We start from the raw sequence: 12,932 nt of genomic DNA, 5'->3' as shown, positions 1-12,932 counted from the left end.
TATATATATATATATATATATATATATATATATATATCTATTTATAAATAGTTTTATGAATATTAATTTACTATATATTAAATCAAATAGTTATATATCAATTATTTTTTCCTTTTTTTAGTAATGTGCGCACTCTCTATTGAGTGAGGTGTATATCGTTTTTTTTGTAGTGTTAATAAGTGGTTATTTGCTTCTAAAGTATCTAATTTATAGCTATAAAAATTCTGTCGTAAACATCATTATTGTATAGAGGCAGAATGCTCATTTATATAGAAACAACTGCAAATCAGTTGTTCTCCAAACACACAAATCAAAGAGACATCTAACTTATCGGGATCAACTACTGATCAATATCTCATCTAGATCAGCTGCTTATTAGTGAATTATCACCAAATCTGCACTAGCCCCAAACAGACCCTTAGTCACTTCGACATGTGGGCTAGATTAAGGAAAATAAGTAAACAAATTATGTATAATCATATTTATGTGTGTGCGCGCATGGGTATAAAAGACTCCCGGACTTGCAGGAGCAGTTGACTGGCTCGCCCTATCCAATTGAAGGTCGATCTAGGGTGATTCTAGGCCGAGCGCCCTGGGGCCGCTCCTCTCTCCCTTCCTTTTTTGCTTTTCCATCATGTATAAGCTATTTATTTGTTGTTTTCCATCATGTATAAGCTATTTATTTGTTGTTTTCAAAGTTAGTGTTAGTTTTGTTGTTGTATGTTGTTTTCAAATTCCTTTTTGAAGTTGTTCTCCCTGTTCTAAGGCTGTATATGAGAAGGTGGTGGTGCTCCGGCTGTATCAGACTCTAAGGTGGTGGGTTATTCTTCTCTTTCACCTTCTCAACCCTTACCTTCTCCTCCTCTTAACTGTCAGCTTGTGTCAGTTCCTCTAGCTGCAGTTTTCCCTCACCAGCTACACTCCTACGTACTTTTCCATTGTTGTATGCGCTTCCCCGCTCACTCTGCACCCTCCTAGAGTGCCGATAAGCCTTTCTAGTTGTTGTCCCACCTTCCCAGCATGCTGTCCCCCTTCTATCCTACCTTCCAGTCCCTCAATAAACCTTCCCGCCACCCTAACCTACTGCCTCCCTCCTCCACAACACCTTTCTACCCCTTCCGCCGCTCTCTCTGTCCCAAGCCTCCAAATCCACCAGTACAACCTCCACTGCCCTAGGGATACACTTTCGAGGTGTTTGTTTATGCATCACCTGTTTTGTGTTTGTTATCATTTATTTTATGTTGAAGAGTCGTCGCCGTAATCGATTTTAATTTCAATAATAATAATTATGTTTCTTTTGTGGCTTGAGCTCCCTCCTCCAATATTAATACATATTTGCTAGTTCTTAAAATAATAATAAAAAAATCCAAAAGAGATATACTTCTTAAACTCAAATTTAGTTTAAATCTATTAATTCTTAAATCTTCGTGCAACTCACATTATCTTTTTCATATTATACGAGCGTCTAAACATCACACACACACACACACACACACACACACACACACACACACAAATCACCCCACCCATGGAAAGATAACACAGCCCCAAATCAAGTAATATGGGGGAATATTTCAATAACACCTCAGCCCCAAATCAAGTAACGCAAATGAATATTTCAATAACACCGTAAAATAATTGAATATCATATAATATTCGAATAATTATTCATTTTTTATAGATAACATAGATAAAATATTTCTACAAGACAGCAAAATATTTGTGGCTATTGTAATCTAAACACGAGTTTTCATATAATATTTTTCCCGCAAGCCGACTGTCCGTTTGGAGTCAACTTTTGCGTACTTCACAGCGCCGGAAAATCTCCCAAAACGCAGCTGTCAGCGCCATCCACTTCGCCGCCCCTCATCCCTCGCAGCGGCGACCGATCTTCCTCAATCGGCGCCATCTACTTCGATCGATCGAACTTCTCAATCTAACCATCTGCTTCCCCATTTCTGCTCTACCCTAAGCCCTAAATACGCCAGAGCAGAGAAGTGAGAAGAAACTTGCGAGGAAGACCACCTTCTTCTTCAGTGTATTTCTGCCGTGAGTGCGCTTTTCTTCTTCTTTACAAAAGAAACAGAGGCGGTTGAAAGATAGGCGGAGAAAGAGGTCGGGATCGTGGGATGAGAGAGAGAGAGAGTGGTCGGCTGAGTTTTACCACTCTTTTACTTCTCAGATCCACCGCTGCTGCTGCATTTTTCTCACTCTAGGTATACTATCATAGCATTCATTTCCTAAACCTTGCTGACATTTTTTCTTCCATTTCTCGAATCCGATCGCCTAGTTTATTCTTTAATTGAAAATAGTTACACTGTTTTTGTTTTTTCCCTAAACCCTAAACCTGAGAAAAGTAGGCCGCGGTTGGATTGGCCCGATACCAGAGCTATCAGGTGGGGTTTTCTTCTTTCACTAGTTTGTAATGGAAGTGTAGGATAACAAGCAGCATAGTATTCCGTGTGAAAAAAAAAAAATGTTCTTAAGATAATTACTATGATGAAATGCATCGGATGGACTATACTTCTATTGACAATCTGTACAGATTTTCCTGCGCTTAATAATGCATTTATCTTATTCGGTTTGTTTTGGTTTTTTTCTCTATTCATGTTGGTTATTTTTGTTCTGATAGAGCTTTTTTGGTATTTGTGTTTCAATTTATGAATCTATGATTCATTTCATAAATCAAAGTATTTGACATCACTTTCTCAGTTCTTAAATCAAAGTCTAACTGGCTTACGAAACTATTGGTGAATTTGGTTGGACCCTTGGGATTGGGATTACAGCGTAGCCAATCAATGTCCGTTATATCAAGTTTATCATTGGGGTCAGAAGATCAAGATGATGCATCACAAGAAGCTGCTGGATCGTTCATAAATGATCAAAGTAGGAAGACAACTGGACCAATCATAAGAAGCATGAGTAAAACCTAATTTATTTAGGAGTTGAATTTCTTATGTTTATTGCAAAAATTTTTTTTGTCAAACCATATTTATGTTCTTATATTAATGGACTCATGTAGAAAATTTGAAATTTAAATTTCATTTGAATTGAAAATTTCAAATTATATGTGAATATTATACCCTAAGGGTGCGTTTGTGGTAGCTTGTGAGTTTCAGGATAAACAACTTATCTTGAAACGCGGTCTGCTGATCGACCGCGGGGTTCGACCCGCGGTCTGCATTTAGTGTAAAAATGGAACCGCGCTTTCGGATAAGCGGGCAAAACCCCCGATCCAAACGGTACCACGGCATTTTCAAAAACGCCCCGACACATATAAGCTGCCCCAAATGGGCCCTTGAATGCGCGCAGTTAATTATTATTTTTTTATTTTATGAGGGTAGCGCTAATCAAAGGGGTGAGTATTTTCCCTCCAATCAAACTTTGGGTCATCCCATCTCTCCTTCTTTCCTTTATTTCTAAAATTTTCTTAGGGTTTTTGTTTGGATTTTTTTTATTGGTTCGATGAAAGAAAGGGTTGTAATTGATTGGAAAAATGGAGTTGTTTAAAGGAGTTGGGAGTCAAGGTGGGGGACTTGGTGATCTCCTACATGCGATTGCTTTGGTGAGTGATAAGTTGATTTTGTCATGCAATTTTTTGCTTTTTTTCATACTGCGAAAGCTTTATTCTACCGTTCTTTTACCTCTTCATAAATTTCCTACCCTAATCTCCCACAAAAACTTTAGTAAATTATACCTTTAGGTGATTAGCAAGTCTAGGACAAACTAGAACTCGTTTTTATTTCTTGACCAATAGGCCACTCTTTACCGCTTGAGAAATAGTGAAAAGCTCCTAATCCAATCAAGGTATATTATATTATCAATTATGTTAGTTTTTTCAAATTTTCTCTAGCCCTAAACTCATCCACTCATCCACAAAAAGGACATACATCCACCTAAAAATTGGCGGCTAGCTTTGGTTCTTCCATGACCTAGCCTTACTATAAAATCTCAAAAAAATATCAAAATGCTAGAAAATTAATGAAAACCTCCAATTCATACTTCGACATCCTAAACTAAGTTTTATAAGTGATTTGAAGCCCTACGGTTACCTAGATCTTTCACACATAAAGCTAAAAGTTTGAGTTAGGAATTTTAGATTTGGGCCCTTGCATTGCTAGCCTGACCCTTACCTTGAGATTTTTTTTTTCATCTCCACAAATCCAAACCATATCCCATTGCTCATCCTCCCTATTAACATTATTTTGAGGCCTTCTTAGCAGTTTTACTTCAATAACGCATGTGTTGACCTCATTTTTAGTGAATGTCAGTCGACATTTTACTTGTCATATAATTCTGACTGGACTGACGAATTGCATTCTCCGCGTCACACACGAATCAAACTTAAAGTTGGCCTGACTGTCAATAAATTTATTTGAATGCCCCTGGATGACGAAACATACTGCTCCAGTGCGTCTGAAATGTTGATTTTACCCGGAAAAGACACCCAATTTGCTATGGTTTTGTGCATGAGCCGAAAACACGCAAATCGATGCAGATGAAATTAATTTTTTCCTTTTTTTAAAGACATTTCCTATTAAATCCCTAACTACCCAACGCGGGCAACGAGATTTTTCCCGATTACGCCGCCTTCCTCACCGGACTGAACCCCTCCCTCCTTTGATCCCTCCTTCACGAAGCCCTAGCCGTCGGCCGACCCCCCCTCGCGTGAATCCCTTGTCGGCCTGTCCTCCTCGCCGGTGAAGGCACCCCGCCGACGTCGCCAAACCGCCGAGACTCTCACCCTCCCGATCGCGAATTTGAGCGTGCACTAGGAATCTCTCGCGAAAACTCCATCGCATTCCCTCGCGCTGTCTCCCCTCTCGGCCGGTGACGCCGCCAGTGAGCTCGCCAACATCTCTTCCTCACGCCGGTAACCCCTTCTTCGATTCTTCCTCTCACGTGAACAGTTCCCCGATACTTTCTGCCCTAGCCCCTCACACTTCCATCCCGCGTCGATGCCGCATTTGTCGCCTACGCCACCTCTGGCATCCGACCACATTGCATCCCCGCCCCCTCAAACTCAAACCGTGGAAAAAAAAACACACACAAAAAGAAGACCTTTATATCCACCATCCCCCTTGGCCGAAAATACCTCTTGCCGCTGTGTCCTTGCTGCCAGTGAGTTTCTCCACTAAAACCTCTTGTCAGCGCCTTCCTTAACCCTCTCATACTCCTTGCCATACGCCACCTGAGCAGCCCTCTTTCCTCGGCCTTCTGCCGTGAGCTTCCTCTTGCTTGGCGGCGTGGCCTTTTGGTCCAAGAGCTTCATGCCGCTAGCGCCCTCGATGGATAGAGACAGAACTGTAACGTAGAAAAGTGTGGACATTCTATTCCTTCTCGAGGAGAGCTTCTTCTTGGGCTTCGTTGGACGTCTACAACCTTCGCGGTGGTGAGATTCTCATTTATGAAAGTTTTATATCAAGCTAGCCCTAGGGTTAGTGTAACTAGCCGTGTGAGTTCGATTGCCCACACGGGATGCGCGCGCCTGCGTGAGGCAGCCCGACCGCGTGCCTATGTGATAGATCAGTTGTTTTTCCTAGAGCAAGCCTTTAGGTTAGAATTTTCCGTTCGTGGGTAAGTACCATTTGTAGAGCGGAGTGAACCCTTTTTACTGTGTGCCTTAGCACAAATCCCTACGGGTTGGAGTCCCTTCCCCCCTTGCTTTGGATGCTCCAATTTTCCTTGGAGAAATTGGGAGTTAGGTTTTTCAAAATGAGAGTTTTGTAGCTGGCTCATTTTGCAAAGTCTTGAGGAGTTGTGAAATGAGAAAAACTTTGTAGCTAGCCCATTTCACAACATCATGGAGAGTTTTCCCTAAGAATTCTCCGGGAGAAACTCTCCACATGCCTCGCTTAAGCAGGAGGCGGCTACGCCACATATCCAAGTGTACAAGCCTTTAGGTAATTAAGTGAGGGCATTAACACGAGCCTGGTTTGCTATCGAGCATGTTTGCATTTGCATCTTGCATGTCGTATTCACATGCCGCACTTCATACTTGCACGTTGCACTTGCACCGCACCTCGCACCTCGCACCTCGCACCTTGCACCTGCATGTCACACCTCGCACCTCGCACCTCACACTTGCATGTTTCATCTCGTAATTGCACTTGCACCTTGACCGACCGCCCTGGCTCGGTCAACATTTCATTTTGCCTCGACCGGCCTCCCTCGGTCCGATCGACATTTTACTTCGCTTCGACTAGCCGCCCTCAGCCCAATCCATACTTTGTTTTGGTTCCCTCTCTGGCCCGTTTGACATTTCTTTTAGCTTTGACAGGCCGCACCGACCCGATAACCATCTCATTTTGCGTCGAATGGTCGCTCCGACCTATTCCACACTTCACTTCGTCTTGACCGGTCGCTCCGACCCGGTTGGCAGTTCAATTTGGTTTGAACAACCTCCTCAACCCTACTGATCGACCACTTTGGTTTTACCGGCCACCACGGTTCGGCCGACCAATCACTTGCATACTTATATGCTTTTTGCATTTATATGTGCTTGTTTACCTATTTGCATGATGTATTGCTTCCTGTATGTGTTAGCTTGCATGATCACTATCATTTGTGTTCTGCACCTCTTTAGGCCCTTGCCTCCACGACTCACCCATTCGTTGGGCTCTTGCTTCCACGACACGCCTATCCTTTCGAGTCACTGCATTCACGACATACTCTCTGTCACCACTTATGTGAACTAACCGCTTGCATTCTCATTTTGTATGCTCGCGTGGATTGTAAACCATGCTTGATAGGAGAGTGACTCCTGTGTCGGTTGCGATGCCTTAACGAGCATTGCTTGTAGGATCGATATCGGTAAACAATGTGAGTTAAGTCATCGAAATTGACACAAGTATGACTGTGCTAAGGATCCAAATAAATCTAACTTGTGTCATCTTACATGTTACAGACTCACATTTAATGACCCTCATTTTAAAACTAAAAAAAAATAATAAAATACTTATTATATATTACTACATCCAATATACTTTAAAAATTGTGCATGTCGCAAACTAGACCATATATAAGGCAAATTCTTTCAAAATCCACATTGGGTGACACCTTTTAAATTCCTTGGATCTTTAGGACGGGGCCGGTAAAACGACCCGATCAAAGTCTTACTTTACCCGAAGACTGATTTTTCACTTAGACGATGGTTATGACACTTTCTCGTTAGATGGTGTAGTAAGCTAGAGTTTAGGATGCTATTTAGTCTTTTCGACGCCTCTGACTATTATTGGCTTGGTTTTCTTGCTCCTGCGCTAGCTACGCGTCACATTTTTTTACATTTTTTGGTGTGCTTGCATGCTGCATATGAATAACAGTGTGTTAGGGCATTCTTCTACAGGGAGCTGTGCCTACTTATTCAAACACACACAGGTACCATTACAGGGGAACATGTAATGATTTCTGACCATTTTGCTTGCAGGTGCTATTTAGCTTTTCCATTTATAAGACACGACTCATTATATGCGTTATATGACTTTATCCCCTGCTGACACTTGCTTTCTGTAGGTCGAGTTTTTTATTTTCCTCTTTCACATGTATTTGATAGAGTCCTTAGGCCGAGTCTGTATTGAAAAGGAGGTATGAGCACGAGTTTCGAGGCGAACGCCACATCTATCAGGGTTGACAGCTTGTGTCTCGTACGTTAAGTTCGAATTTTATATTTTGGTATAGACTTAGAACCAGACATGTATATGCGGAGTCCGAACGCCTTTTTCTTTTCTGGGATATGTTGTTGACCCAACGACACCGACCTGTTTGTTATTTTGTTTGATTTGTTTTACTTTCTACATTTGCATTTGCATGACTACATGCCTGGATTGCTTTTCATTGTTTATTTCCATGCATCCGGGATTCCATGAAAAATATAATCTATGCTCATTAAGGACCATAATATGATAAATTTTCTACATAAAAAATCCCAATAAAACATTCAAGATAAATTAAAATTTAGGATTAAAAGATTCAAGATTTTTAAAACCTGCTTTTATTTCACTGCATGGCTTTAGGCTGGTTTCAAAATGGTTTACATAGCATGAATATTACCCAAGTCATATTAATAAGGTCTCTACAATAATTAAAAACTGCTTTAGATAACTGCATTCATATCTGCTCGTCCTGAGGAGGAGCTCCCGTGTACCCTTTTCTAGTTAGGTGGTTGACTAGCACACTTAGGGTGTTAGGAGGCTCCCTGACCTAGACGGGGTGTAAGTACTCTTGTTCGGTGTGTTTCCAGCTTTGTAGTTAAACCTCCTTCTTTTGTTCCTTTCTTGAGGTATCCTTGCCACTTCGGCAGGTATAAGTCACACCTCTTGGAGCTCCAGCCGATAGTTATAGGATAGAGTTTCATTCTTTTGATATTATGCTTACCGACGCAATTCAGGGATTGCTGACAGGGGATTTCAGGACGTGTTGGGTCGACTACCTTTATGACAAGGTAGACTTGGGGTCTTAGTGGTTTGGGATGACGGGTTCGTGTTACCCTGACATGACTACCTCTACCTTTTAGGGATTACTCCTCCCTCTCCTTTGACTACCCCCATTATACCCTTTTGCTCCTTACTCCTCCCTCTCCTTTGACTACCCTCGTTAGACCCTTTCGCTCCCTTTGACTTTGTTGGTATCATCTCGACGACTTGATGCTAATGAGCTGCCTTCCGTTTGAGATACGACGATTTGTTCTATACCCTTATGATTCAGACGAGCTTTGATGTATTAGGATACCCCCGCCGAGATGATTATTGTTTATCCCGTGGGCATCATATGGCGATAAACCGCTACTCGTTTGGGATGTGAGAACCTCATTTTCCGCCCAATGACTTAGCCAGAGATTTGAAGCATATGGACATTCCCACACGGAATAACCTCCCTTTGATGTCCTACTTTCCTAGGTCTACGATAATACGAGCGAAACATATTTTATCGAGAGTTTTCTTGGGTATCACCCAAGATGTAATTAACTAAGTGGGACACGTCCCTTTTGGAGTGCTCTTGACCCCAAAACAGACATACACCTGAGTCTCTGGTTATGAGTAGTCTACGTAAATATTCTTTCGTGGATGTTGGTTCAATGTGTCTCTGCCCGATCTTGTTTGGGTAGACATACTTGATCTATCCTTACGAGGTTTATCGCATGTAGGCTCTCCACATTTTGTTTTTTTTTTCTTGTCTGTCATATTTGTCATATATCCGTCCTTTTCGGTTCCTCTCTTCTCTGGGTCATTTATATGACCCGAAAGAGAGATTTATTCAGCAAAGGAAGTATACGACAATCAACAAATTGATGACTCCTTAAAAAAAAAAAATGAGAGAGGAAAAAAATGAGGCGGAAGCAGCATGGATAGACAAGTTTTGCACTTTTTTGTTGTTACAAATTTTCTTCTCTTGCAAAAGTGAAGGTTTGATCTATGAATGCTGGTATTATTTACTACAATGTTGAGAAAAGTTTTGTTTACTAAGTTAATTTATCATGTCGTCCCTATTTCTTGAAGGCCTACAGAAAGCATAGAAATTTAATCAACAATAGCTACATCAATCTCTCATAGCATCAAATTTGTAGTGCGAACATATTGGAATCAACACATGGCAGATGGCTAAAGGAAAATGAGGGAAGAAAAAGACATATATGGGAAGGCATTTTTATTCAATTTTGTACTATTTCATTTAATCAATCATCAATAAAAAATGCTGAATACATGACTAGAGTGTCTTGAATAAAGCTTAGGGCTCATAAAACATTCCTAAATTGCATAACATTTTTAAGAAAGAAATAAAAGCAATAATATGTGTTCTTATCATGCTGAAATTATATTAGCACATGATTAAAGCCCAATATATGAAAGATTTTGATGATTGAGAATGTTCAGTTTACTAAAATTTCTGAAAAGAAGGAAGATGGTTGTCATAGTGGCGGTGGTGATGGAATTGGTTTATGCACCTCTCGAGTTGTAGTTGGATGTAGACATGCATTATAATGTTAAAGTTATGGATGTGGCAGACAGCCATTATAAGAAACCTATGGAACTATTAGTAATTTATCAATATGTGGAGAATTTGGAGGCCTCCATTTGGGCTTTGACATACATCATGAATGAAATGAGTTTAAATTACATGAAAATTTGTTTGAGTTACGACATTGGTGGCAGTATAAAGTTAATATGTAATAACGAAGGAACCAATAATAATATAGAAAATTGAGTAACATCCGGTGTAACAATCTCATTTATTGATAAATACTTCAGAGATAGGGTCCTTGTGAATGACGACCAATAGATCAATCTAAGGATGGAAGCTATAGAAAGACAATCAACTGGTTGAGGGAGTAATATTAACTAGTAAATAACCCATATCTTCATTTGTAGAGATTTTAGAGCAACAATTGTGGTTAAAAGCTCCTCAGTCTTGGGTGTGCAATATCAATCTCTTGTCAAATCTGTCGAAACATGTAGCGGCTCAAGCTGATTCTTAAACACATGATTAAGCTTAAGATTAGTCATATCATTATACTCGGGCTTAGGCACACATGGTTGGTGAGGTAGTGGGCCGGTGGAATTGAGATCAAAGTAACTAGATAGAGAACTAACTTGAGCTTTTTTATATCCTGAAGGAACCACTTTAATTTAACATTTAATATTTCATTACGAGGCCTATAGGTTAATTGGGTGCTTGCTGAGATTTAGGAGAAGATCAATCAAAATGGTTTGATTTTGGATTATTATTTCAAATATCCGAGTGGGCATGACCATCATGACAGGCTTGATAAAGCTTATAATATTATTGATTTGAGTATGCACAATTGTCGTAGTATGATTTATTAAGATGAGAATATCGAGGATTGCATGATCATCATGATATGGTCGATAATCATCATGGTATGGATTATATAATCTGCCCTCTTGATTTTTTGAAAAATAGGGATCATAAGTGCTGTGCTAAGAAGAGTGGGGTTTATTATCATTTTTTTTCATAATAATTTTATCAAAAGGATCATGATATGAAGTATATGATGTTGCATGCATGTCTAGAATACATGAGTGTCTTTATGGTTGGTTATAGGCTTGATAGAGAACTAAGATTGTGCTAGGATCACAAGTAGCGAGTGATCTGAACGTTTCATGACTGTGCTACTTTTGTTGAAAAGGAATGACCTGAAGTTGGTGACATATAATTAGTTGATAGGGAAGCTTCATGAATTAGAGGCTTAGCTCATTTGACTGGGAGTAGCAAGTATGCAAAGATGAATAGACATGTAGGTGACATACAAGGTTGAGGTTGGAGTGATGTTGGGATCCCACATCATTGGTTTGGGAGATTAATAGAGCTGATTTGAAAGGTCGAGCACTGTTCTAAGTAGATTAAGATGTAGTAGTTTGAACATGTTTGGTAGGTGCCATATGGTTGTTAGGGCATTATTTTGCGGCATCAGATTTTGAGCCAGTCACATGGGCTTAGAGCATAGCAAATGGTAGGTCGTGATACGTGGTTCTTGAAGGCAATGATAGGTTGATGTGAGCTTAGTGTAGCATTTTGGGTGATGGGGAAGGCAAACGTGCTGTGCGTAATCTGATATGGCTAAAGAATATGATGATCAAGATTATTCTGCTTCACAAAAATAAATAAAATGTTTATTTTTTTTAAGGGAAATTTACATATGTAGCACACGATTCTAATGTATTTAAATCTTTTATCCCTAAACATTCATATTTACATGCACAACACATTGGTACTTTAAATCTATGCATGAAAATGTATATTTCACCTTTAGAAAGTGGTAATAGTGCTTTTTGACGTGATATTAAAGATTTAAGTGTTGTGTGTGTAAAGATGAAAGTTCAGGTGTGAGATATGTAAAGACATATGTAAAGGCCCCATTATTTTATTGCTTGCATAACTTTTTAGAACCATCATAAATTCCAGCAGAGAATGCATCTGATTATCGTAACCAGCCATTCTTTAAATTCTGCTAGATGGGTTTGAACGAGACAAAGAAAATTATAGCTTTCTCACAATTTATAGACATGTACCGCCAACACTATACTAATATCATCTTTAGAGTTTGTTGGAATTCTAACTAAATCTTGAATTCGTTTATCATAGTTTTACCTTTTGAGATGGCATACTAATTTGCTGCAGTTAATGATTAGTGGTTGCACTACGTAGAACATCTTTAGTTGTGCCTTATTATTTTGCTGGAGATTAGGCCGTATGACGGGTTTATTTAATTGTTTTATTTTATATTAATATTGCGTCCTTTGTTTTCAGATTTGCTGTCATCATAACTTACTATTAACTGGAAGAATAATTCGTACTTATGTGTGAATTGCACAAACTATAAGATAGTGCATGCCATCAAATTTATATTTAAAAGTAGATTTCTAGCTGTAAACGCCTAATATATGTATAAAGTAAAGATTGAGTTGTGATATACAAGTAATTAGAAAAATAATGTCCTCCATATATAAATGAAAGATAACAATTATGTGATTGTGATAGAAAAGAGATGAATTTTCACAAAAATTAGGGCAAACCAAATATTTTATTTCATTGACGCAAAACATCACAGCCCAAATATATAAATGATAAATACCTACAATCGAGAGGTATGCGATTTCTTCTAAACCCTAACCCCATCACCTACAATTCAAGTGCTCGGTGATCTCTCCCAAGCCCTAACTCTAAGATTCAAGACAATAATCACGCATGACATAATGGAAACGCAAACATATTAGTCCTATTTATACATAAGATTCAAGACAACAATCACACATAACTAGGGCTGTCAATTTGGCTCGTTGTTCGTGAACAGCTCGTGTTCGGCTCGTTAAGCAGCTCGTGTTCGGCTCGTTCGTTAAGCCTAACGAGCCGAACACGAACAAATTTTTAAGCTCGAAATGTAAACGAGTCGAACACGAACAACAGTTTGTTCGCTC

At 39.5% G+C, this 12,932-nt stretch overlaps 1 protein-coding gene across 3 annotated transcripts in view; it reads left to right on the top strand.

Moving 5' to 3' along the window:
* The first annotated feature begins 1,749 nt into the window (after positions 1-1,749).
* The window catches only part of LOC110031301 (uncharacterized protein At1g04910), a 45,537-nt gene continuing 34,354 nt past the window's right edge, over positions 1,750-12,932 (top strand). For 2 of the 3 annotated variants that reach the window (XM_020734443.1, XM_020734440.1), the window contains exon 1: positions 1,750-2,216. The gene's annotated coding sequence lies outside the window, so the exon portion shown is untranslated. Of the gene's footprint in view, positions 2,217-5,307; positions 5,393-12,932 lie in introns of those variants that run through there. The other variant, XM_020734441.1, reaches the window with a different exon arrangement.

This window comes from Phalaenopsis equestris, unplaced genomic scaffold, assembly GCF_001263595.1.
Source record: "Phalaenopsis equestris unplaced genomic scaffold, ASM126359v1 Scaffold000800, whole genome shotgun sequence".
In the NCBI taxonomy this organism is placed as follows: Eukaryota; Viridiplantae; Streptophyta; class Magnoliopsida; order Asparagales; family Orchidaceae; genus Phalaenopsis; species Phalaenopsis equestris.
Note: the sequence above shows the minus strand (reverse complement) of the source record. Positions and strands in the feature narration are given on the sequence as shown.